Raw genomic sequence first — 8,675 nt, 5'->3', positions numbered from 1 at the left:
AAATTTTTTTTAAAAAAGTTTTTTTTAACTGAAAGTAAGGAGTGACATTAAAACTTAATACGAACAGAAATTATTCCGTATATGTAAGGGGCTGTCCCCTCTTCAACGCCTCGCTCTTTACGCTAAAGTTTGACTCTGTGACACAACTTTATTTTTTAAAACAAAAAAAAACTTTAGCGTAAAGATCAAGGCGTTGAGGAGGGGACAACCCCTTTCATATACGAAATAATTTCTGTTCGTTTTAAGTTTTAATGTCGCTCCTTACTTTCAGTTAAAAAAAACTTCTTTTTTTTTTATTTAATATCAACAAGAGTCGAAATCTTGCACACGTTATCTCGAGCCTAATACTTCCAACTCATTATATACTCATGTCTAAAAACATTAACTATTATACTACTTTGGGGAGGCAGCCCTTAATAGATAACTTAGCCAGGAAGAGTTTTTCTGTCAAAAAAAGTTCACGGAAACAACCAAAACCCAGACGAATTATCCATCAATCAGACTTTATTACAAATGCTGTGTCGTTTAAAAGGCTATAATTTTCTCGAAGGGCACAATACCTTAAGGTCACACTGCAGCGCCGTTTACAGTCATGGTGAAAACTCGTGAAAGGTCCACCCTGACGTCACTATGAGGCCAAGCAAGCAGGATTTCCTTTCAGGGATAGGGACGGAAGAAGGAGCTCGTGACTGAACAAACAACTCAAACCATCTCACAGCACCAAAACAACCCCTACCTTTTGTACCCAGCCTATCCTCATCAGGGCATTCGTCAAATAATAAAAACAAAATGATAAAAAGTAATATAAAAAAAAATTAAGCTCGTTTTCAGAATGGACTGAAAAGTAGAAAATAATTTCTTATGTCTCTCGAGAACCTATTGATAGAAGTGAAAATGAGGGGTACAAAACGGATTGAGCTCTATATAACACAGATATGAATTTTTATGGTTTATAAATGCATAAATTGAATGAGTCAGTGATTTGAGGAAAATGATTTAAAAAGATTAACTTATGTAAAGCCAAATCCGTTTTGCGCCCCTCATTTTCACTTATATTAATAGATTCTCTAGAAAAAATTCTCTACTTTTTAGTCCATTCTGGAATTATTTTTTTTTCATTTTTAGTCTTCTCTAAAACTAAAATAGTCATTTCGTCTTGTCTAAGACAAGTTTTTATCTCGTTTAAGATTCGAAACTAGACTACCCCTGCCACGGGCAAGCGCTCTAATCACTGCGCTATCGAGCCCTGTATAATAGTATTTGTTTTACGCTTATTTCTGTGGGAGTCTGTGTTGCCAGATGGGCTTGTTTTCCGCCCCGTGGGCTTGTTTTAGCCGTCAGGGGCGGGCTGAATTTTGGAGTGAGCATGAGGGCCGTGGGGCGGGAACGTGGGCTTTTTTTTTTAAAAATGGGCTTATTTTGGGCTTATTTTAACCGAAAGTTTGGAACCAGCCAAAAAATCACGGTGGCTCAGCCGTGGCTATACACCAAAAAGACAAGAGTCCTCTTTTAGCACATGGAACGCTTTCTATTCTGATACGCTTCCCCATTAGGAATTATTTCTGCATGGCTGAGATGGCTCTGCGTTAGGAGTCTTACAAGGAATTTTATTGCTGCTCAGATTAAGGCAGGACTTGAATTTTATGCAGATCTATTCTTTTTTGATATATTTGACAGATCTGACCCAACCTTTTTGTTGCCTAGGCTTAGTCTAGAATTGGGGCTGTTGCGAAAAAAATCATGTCAAGGAACAATTTATACTTTGTAATATGTAGATTTCTCTACTTGTAATGGTATATAATACCTATAGAGAAGGAAACATGTTAAGAAAACAATTCATACTTGATGATTAATATAATTCATCCATTGTACCATCCATTGTTCATCCATTGGAAAATTCATCCATTGTACCAGTAAATTTAATCAACTGTGACAAAACAAAAACCAGAAAAACAAGTTACTGATGGGTGGCAGAACGCATTGAAAATATATAATTTGGGTTATATATTTGCACATTAGGGGAAGGAGTTAGGGATGAAATATAGCTGAGATACATACAATATGTGTTATCTACACTTATTCTGCATATTATGAATTGTTTTCTTAACATGTTTCCTTTTCTACATGTCCTTCTCCAGACTGTTGTAATTAACACTTTTTAACTGCAAGTTATTATACTTTACCTCCCCCCCAAAATGTTCAAATATACATGGGTGCCCATAGGCTGAATTCTAGGAGGGGGGCTTACCTGGTCTAATTGGCACCTCCAGTGCTGTAGCTATAATTAAAATATCAAGACACAATATCATAGGCAGCACAATAGTGCTGCCTAAGTAAAGAGCAATATGGGCATAATATATTGTTTTGTTTTTTAGACCAGGGTACTTCTTATAGACAGAAAGGTCATAGAAACTTCAAAAAGAGCTCATGGAGGGCAACCAGCTCCTCCTCCCCAACGTCAATCACTTCCCCAAACACATTCAATAAAAGTTTTGAGATGGCCATTTTGTTCAGCATAGTTTAAAGGTCCAGAAATTATGACTTTGAGAATGCCAGCCCCTCCCCCCCACAATCCTCAGAGCAATAATCCAAAGAGAATATAACAACATCCTCAGTGATCAAATACAAGAAATATTTTGGCAGACGTTGAACTAAATCAAAACAAACTACGAGCATGTGGACTTTCAAAAAGGTGACAAAGCAATGTCTCAAGAACAACTTATATTAATAAGTTAGATCTTTAAGAGTACATTTTGGGGGATTTTGAACTAGCCAGAAGGCACTATGTGTACACTTTTAGTACTACAACTACAAGTACTGTAACTAATGATGCTAAGAGTACTAAGGTGAAGTGCCCCCCCCCCTTGTTCTCCCTTATGGGCGCCCATGCAAATATATAGTCTGAATAATATATCGTAAAATTCTAGACAAGCTATTTGTTGCTATCTTGGGAAGGGGTTAGGCTACAAAAATGAAGCTTTCTGGGATGGGTTTACAGACTAAAGTATGTCATGGAAATATATTTTGAAGTAGCCAACTCGTCTCTGCTCCTTTCCCCAATAGAGGGCACTGACCTTTAGAAGGGAGAGGGCACTGATCTTTAGCCCCCTTTGAAGAGAGACATATCAACATGTATTTAAGTTGATAAACGATGGAAATTCACCCTTATGTATTATTTCTCCCTCAAATACTCGTTGGCTCTCTCGGTACAATGCCTTGGTTCGCATACATGAGCAGTACTTGGAGCTCACCACACACTTCAGTCTAGCCAAAGAGAAAGAACGTTGCTAAACTGCCAGATTGCTATACGCTATGTATCAAGATGAGCAAAACAGAATTTTCATTGTGTTCTTGAAGCCATTGCTGTCCGAATTTCAAAGGGTCAACTTGCTGTTTCAGCACATACACGCTGACCAATTTCGTCTTTTTGAAGAACTCCAGGGTTTGATACTAAGTCTCCTGCGCAGGATACTCTGCTCATCTGCAGTGCCTTTGATGGTTAATATAGACTTCGAAATCAATTATTTGCCGCCAGATTAAGTTGATTACGGACACGAGTTCCTGATTGAACTGGCCAAATCTAAACTTTCAGACACACAGAAGACCGAAATCAAAATACGGTGTTTTGCGTTCCTGAAAACTGTGGCTAAAGCGATGTTTAAACGAATGCCTCCTGCTCTGGATTCGCTCCGAAAGCTGAAATTTTATCCCCTGTGATTTGCTTGTCTCATTTTCGACCCCGATTTGAAGATTTGCCATTGAGAATTGTTGCTACCACTGATCTCAGTGCCTTGGAGAATCAGTGGAGGAAACTGTTGGATGTTAATTGATCATTTGCTTGTGGAGGAACAATCCCCAAAAACTCCTCTCAGTTTTGGATAGATGTCCTACATTATCTTGATGCTGTTGGGGCATTTCCTTTTCATGAATTAGCCAAGTGGGCATTTACCCTGTTGAGTTTGCCAATTAGCAATACGATAGTGGAGCGGTCCTTTTCTATCGTGAATGTCATTAAGAGCAAACTCCGAAACCGTATGCTCTTGCTCATGTTGAACTCAATACTTGTGTTCAGGCTGTGGTTGTCAGCATTTGGCTCTTGTTGCTTGACGTTTGAGCCTACAAAGCGTATGCTGCTTTTCAATAGTGATATTTATGAGCTTCGTGAAGTCAAAGAAACTGACCAAACAACTGATCTAGTCAATCTAGATAATATCCTAGCCTCCTTTGAGTCTTAAATCTCTTAGTGCCCTATGGAACTAAGTGACTTTCTTTTTTCCACCCAAACAACCGATCTAGTCGATCTAGATAATATCCTATCCTCCTTTGAGTCTTAAATCTCTTAGTGCCTTTCTTTTTTCTTTTTTTTATCTGTCCATATTATTTCATCAGGGGATTACGAAGGCGTTTGTATTATCCCCGTTCTCACGTTTTTTCAGGCCCTACTTTAATCATAAAGTTATCTTTAAATATTGTGTTGCAACTGCTTTTCAATTGTGATATTTGAAGTCGAAGAAACTGACCAAACAACCGATCTAGTCGATTTAGATAATATCCTAGCCTCCTTTGAGTCTTAAATATCTTAGTGCCTTATGGAACTAAGTGCCTTTTCTTTTTTATCTGTTCGTATTATTTCATCTTGGGATCACGAAGGCTTTTGTATTAGCCCCGTTCTCACGTTTCTTTTTGAGGCCTTACTTTAATCATAAAGTTATCTTTAAATATTATGTTGCAACTGCTTTTCAATAGTGATATTCATAAGGCTTGTGAAGTCGACGTCGATCTAGTCGATCGACGTCGATCTAGTCGATCTAGATAATATCCTAGCATCCTTTGAGTCTTAAATCTCTTAGTGCCTTATGGATCTAAGTGCCTTTTTTTTGTTTTTGTTTTTTTTTCTGTATGTATTATTTCATCTTGGGATTACGAAGGTATATGTATTAGCCCCGTTATAACGTTTTTTTTTTTTTTTTTTTTTTAGGCCTGACTTCTATAAAAAAGTTATCTTTAAATATCTTTTTGCAACTGTACCAAATAACGTGTACCAAAAATTTTTATGCGATAATAAACCAAAGATATTGTATGTGTTCGGCTTATGGTTGTTACTAGCGTATTCGCTGGAATAAGTCATATTCAATTCTAAAAGTTAATAAAAAGAGTTCACAGCGATTTAACCATTATGACGCATAAAACTGCAGCAAAAACAGAGGAATTTTGGCAGATCACATAAGACGTTGTTCTTCCGTGAAAGTGGAGCAGGATGAACGAAGGGTAAGCAAGCAAGGTAAAAGTAGAATTAGATTAGGGGCGAAATTTTTTCTGACATTAGCACGAACGAACTATTTTAGCACTGTTTTATCATGTGTAGCACTGCAGCACGTGCTTCAATTTATAGTACTTTCATAAAACATTCTTTTAATATTGTCATTGACGAAATGATAAGGATTATGAAAAGGGTTAAAGAATTAACAACAATTTTCGCCTTTATTTTTCCGTATTTGTTTTGAAAAATTCGAGTGAAGTTTGATTTAACCAGGACTATCTTTTTGCCGTGTTTGTTTCAAAAGATTGGTGCTAAGTTCGAAATAACCGAAGTAGAGAGGGGGGTTCTACTCGTGACGGGAGTCCATATATGGGCATAGAGTCCCTAGGGGAGATGGATTTCTGAGAAATTGATTGCGTAATCAAAGTGTGTCAATGACCTAAATTTCCAAGGTCGATTTGTTTGTTGTTGTAAGTGCACGCTCTCAGCGAATGTCAAGGTCGATGTTGTTGTTGTTGTAAGTGCACGCTCTCAGCGAATGTTATGAGTTTCCAGAAATAAAAAACAGCATTTGTTGTTGTTTTGGACATGTACATGCTCGAGGCGAATGTCATGGTGTCCAGAAATAGGAAACAGCATTTGTTGTTGTTGTTGTTGCTCGAGCCAAATGTTATGAGTTTCCCGGAAACAGTTAGATTACGTGGTTCCCTTCTCAGCTAATCAGAGGGCTTGTTTACATAACAATTCACCCTTGAGATTTCGTATATAACGGACATGCAATGTGATTAAATTATAAGAAAGTATTTTGACACAGTGCAAACAACTAGAATAGATAATATTGATGAATTAGAAGCCTTGGCAACTACAATTTACCATGTAAGTTCCGTTTTAGTACATTTTCAAATAAAATTATTTTCCGTGGTCACCCTCCATTATATTCAGGTGGTCACCCCCCCTCCAAACCATACAAACATCATTATAATCAATGGAAAACATAAAATATATTCTTTTTACCCTAACCCCCCCCCCCACCACCATTGTTTTACAACCCCAAATTCTCGCAAAAAGAAATAATTATCCTTTTGTTAAATTCCTTCCTTCTATATTTCCAACTAAAGCGATCACTGACTTCTGTCAATTTTTAATGAAAATGCCGCTCTGTTTTGACACAAGACTCCAATGTGAGGCCTATAATTAGCTATCACCCTTTCCGGTTTACAAACGCGGCAGCCCAAGTCAAAATGAACGGTTTCTCCGTCAAAATTAAATACATAAAATATTTTCTTTTACCCTCAAAACCTAAACCCCCTCCCTCACTGTTTTACAACAAAACTCTCGCAAAAAGAAATAATTATCATTTCGTTAAATTTATGCAATTTTAATTGTTCTATATTCTAGATAAAAGCGACCATTGACTTCCGTCACTGTTGTTATTAACCTATGGTTTTGACATAATGCTCTAGCGCGAGGTTAAAATTAGCTGTCACCCTCTTCCGGTGTGTTCACGCTATCGGTCTAGCCAAAGGGTTTTGTTTTGGCTGTCAAATTAAAACAGTTTTAAGCAAAAAGAGATTGCTGTATATTAAGCTTGTAGATTCCTAACCTTGTATTTGTCGGAGAACCGGTGAAAGAGATTGTTTTCAAATTAAGTTTAACAATATATTTAGGATATTATGTGAAAGGGGGAGGGGGCAATACATTGCTTCTAACAGCTTCGTTGTAAGTAAATTATGTAAAGGGGGAGGGCAATGCCTTCAATTCCACCGCCATCAGTGTAAAATGAAAACAAACTATTTCTTCGCATTAAAAGTAAGGGTCTTGTATTTGTCGGAGAACCGGTGAAAGAGATTATTTTCAAATTAAGTTTAACAATATATTTAGGATATTATGTGAAAGGGGGAGGGGGCAATACATTGCTTCTAACAGCTTCGTTGTAAGTAAATTATGTATAGGGTGAGGGCAATGCCTTCAATTCTACCTCCACCAGTGTAAAATGAAAACAAACTATTTCTTTGCATTAAAAGTAAGGGCCTTGTATTTGTCGGAGAACAGATGAAAGAGATTATTTTCAAATTAAGTTTAACAATATATTTAGAACATTATGTGAAAGGGGGAGGGGGTAATACGTTGCTTCTAACAGCTTCGTTGTAAGTAAATTATGTAAAGGGGAAGGGCAATGCCTTCAATTCTACCGCCATCAGTTTAAAATTAAAACAAACTATTTCTTCGCATTAAAAGTAAGTGTCTTGTATTTGTCGGAGAACCTATTAAAGAGATTATTTACAAAATAAGATTAACAATATATTTAGAACAGTATGGGCCAGGGGGGAGGGGGCAATAAATTGCTTCTAACAGATTCTTTGTAAGTAAATTATGTAACGAGGGAGGCCAATGCATTCAATTCTAACGCCATCAGTGTAATATGAAAACAAACTATTTCTTCGCATTAAAAGTAATGGCCTTGTATTTGTCGGAGAACCGGTGAAAGAGATTATTTTCAAATTAAGTTTAACAATATATTTAGAACATTATGTGAAAGGGGGAGGGGGCAATACATTGCTTCTAACAGCTTCGTTGTAAGTAAATTATGTAAAGGGGAAGCGCAATGCCTTCAATTCTACCGCCATCAGTGTAAAATGAAAACAAACTATTTCTTCTCATTAAAAGTAAGGGGGGATTTTGCGTGTACAAATGAACACCCATTTACAATAAAACTAATGTTTAAATATATGCGATGCGTCTCTAGACATTTTTTTAATTTTTTCAATATTTCAATTAATTTTCGTTTATATTCCCGGATTTTAATCCAGGATTTTTGTTGGGGGAGGGGGTTAGCACTTTTAATAGTGACAAAATAGAAAAGATAATTGCTTCTTACCTTAATTGCTTTTTCATCATTTAGTGATTTTAGCTATAACATTTGAATAAAAGGTAGTAAGATATGCCTTTCAATTGAATAAAACACATGATTAACTCAATTAGAGTGTAGACGTAGGGTGGGTTAATATTCTTAAATTTATGTGGAGAGAATATTGGTTTTTTGCTTTACTAAAATGAGATACTTTTCTAAACAAAACTGTGGTTAATAACTTTCCTTCTTTAAAATAAAGGGGGAAATTATTTTGATTTGATTTTTTTCTCTTCTTTAAGGCAAATTATGAAGAATGTATGGCCCCTCCACCTAAGAAAGCAAGAGAGGATAAGGCTACTCCTCTAAGACCATCAATTATCAAATACACTGGCCCATCCAACCCCCATATCGGCTATTCAAGACCGACGCTGCCTGCACAAGCCGCAGCCCAATCTATACAAGAATGTAACATCGCCGCCCCGTCCACCTTCAATCATGCGTTGCCTGGGCCTTCAAGAGCTGCCCCACCTACACAAAGTCAGGAGGTAGCCCTCCAGCATGCAC

At 36.9% G+C, this 8,675-nt stretch overlaps 1 pseudogene; it reads left to right on the top strand.

The window, feature by feature from the left end:
* Positions 1 to 3,306: 3,306 nt before the first annotated feature.
* The window catches only part of LOC148946870 (uncharacterized), a 7,103-nt pseudogene continuing 1,734 nt past the window's right edge, over positions 3,307 to 8,675 (top strand).

This window comes from Artemia sp. Qi Xiang Cuo, chromosome 11, assembly GCF_049724085.1.
Source record: "Artemia sp. Qi Xiang Cuo chromosome 11, ASM4972408v1, whole genome shotgun sequence".
NCBI classification, from domain to species: Eukaryota; Metazoa; Arthropoda; class Branchiopoda; order Anostraca; family Artemiidae; genus Artemia; species Artemia sp. Qi Xiang Cuo.
This window is presented reverse-complemented; position numbering and strand designations above follow the sequence as displayed.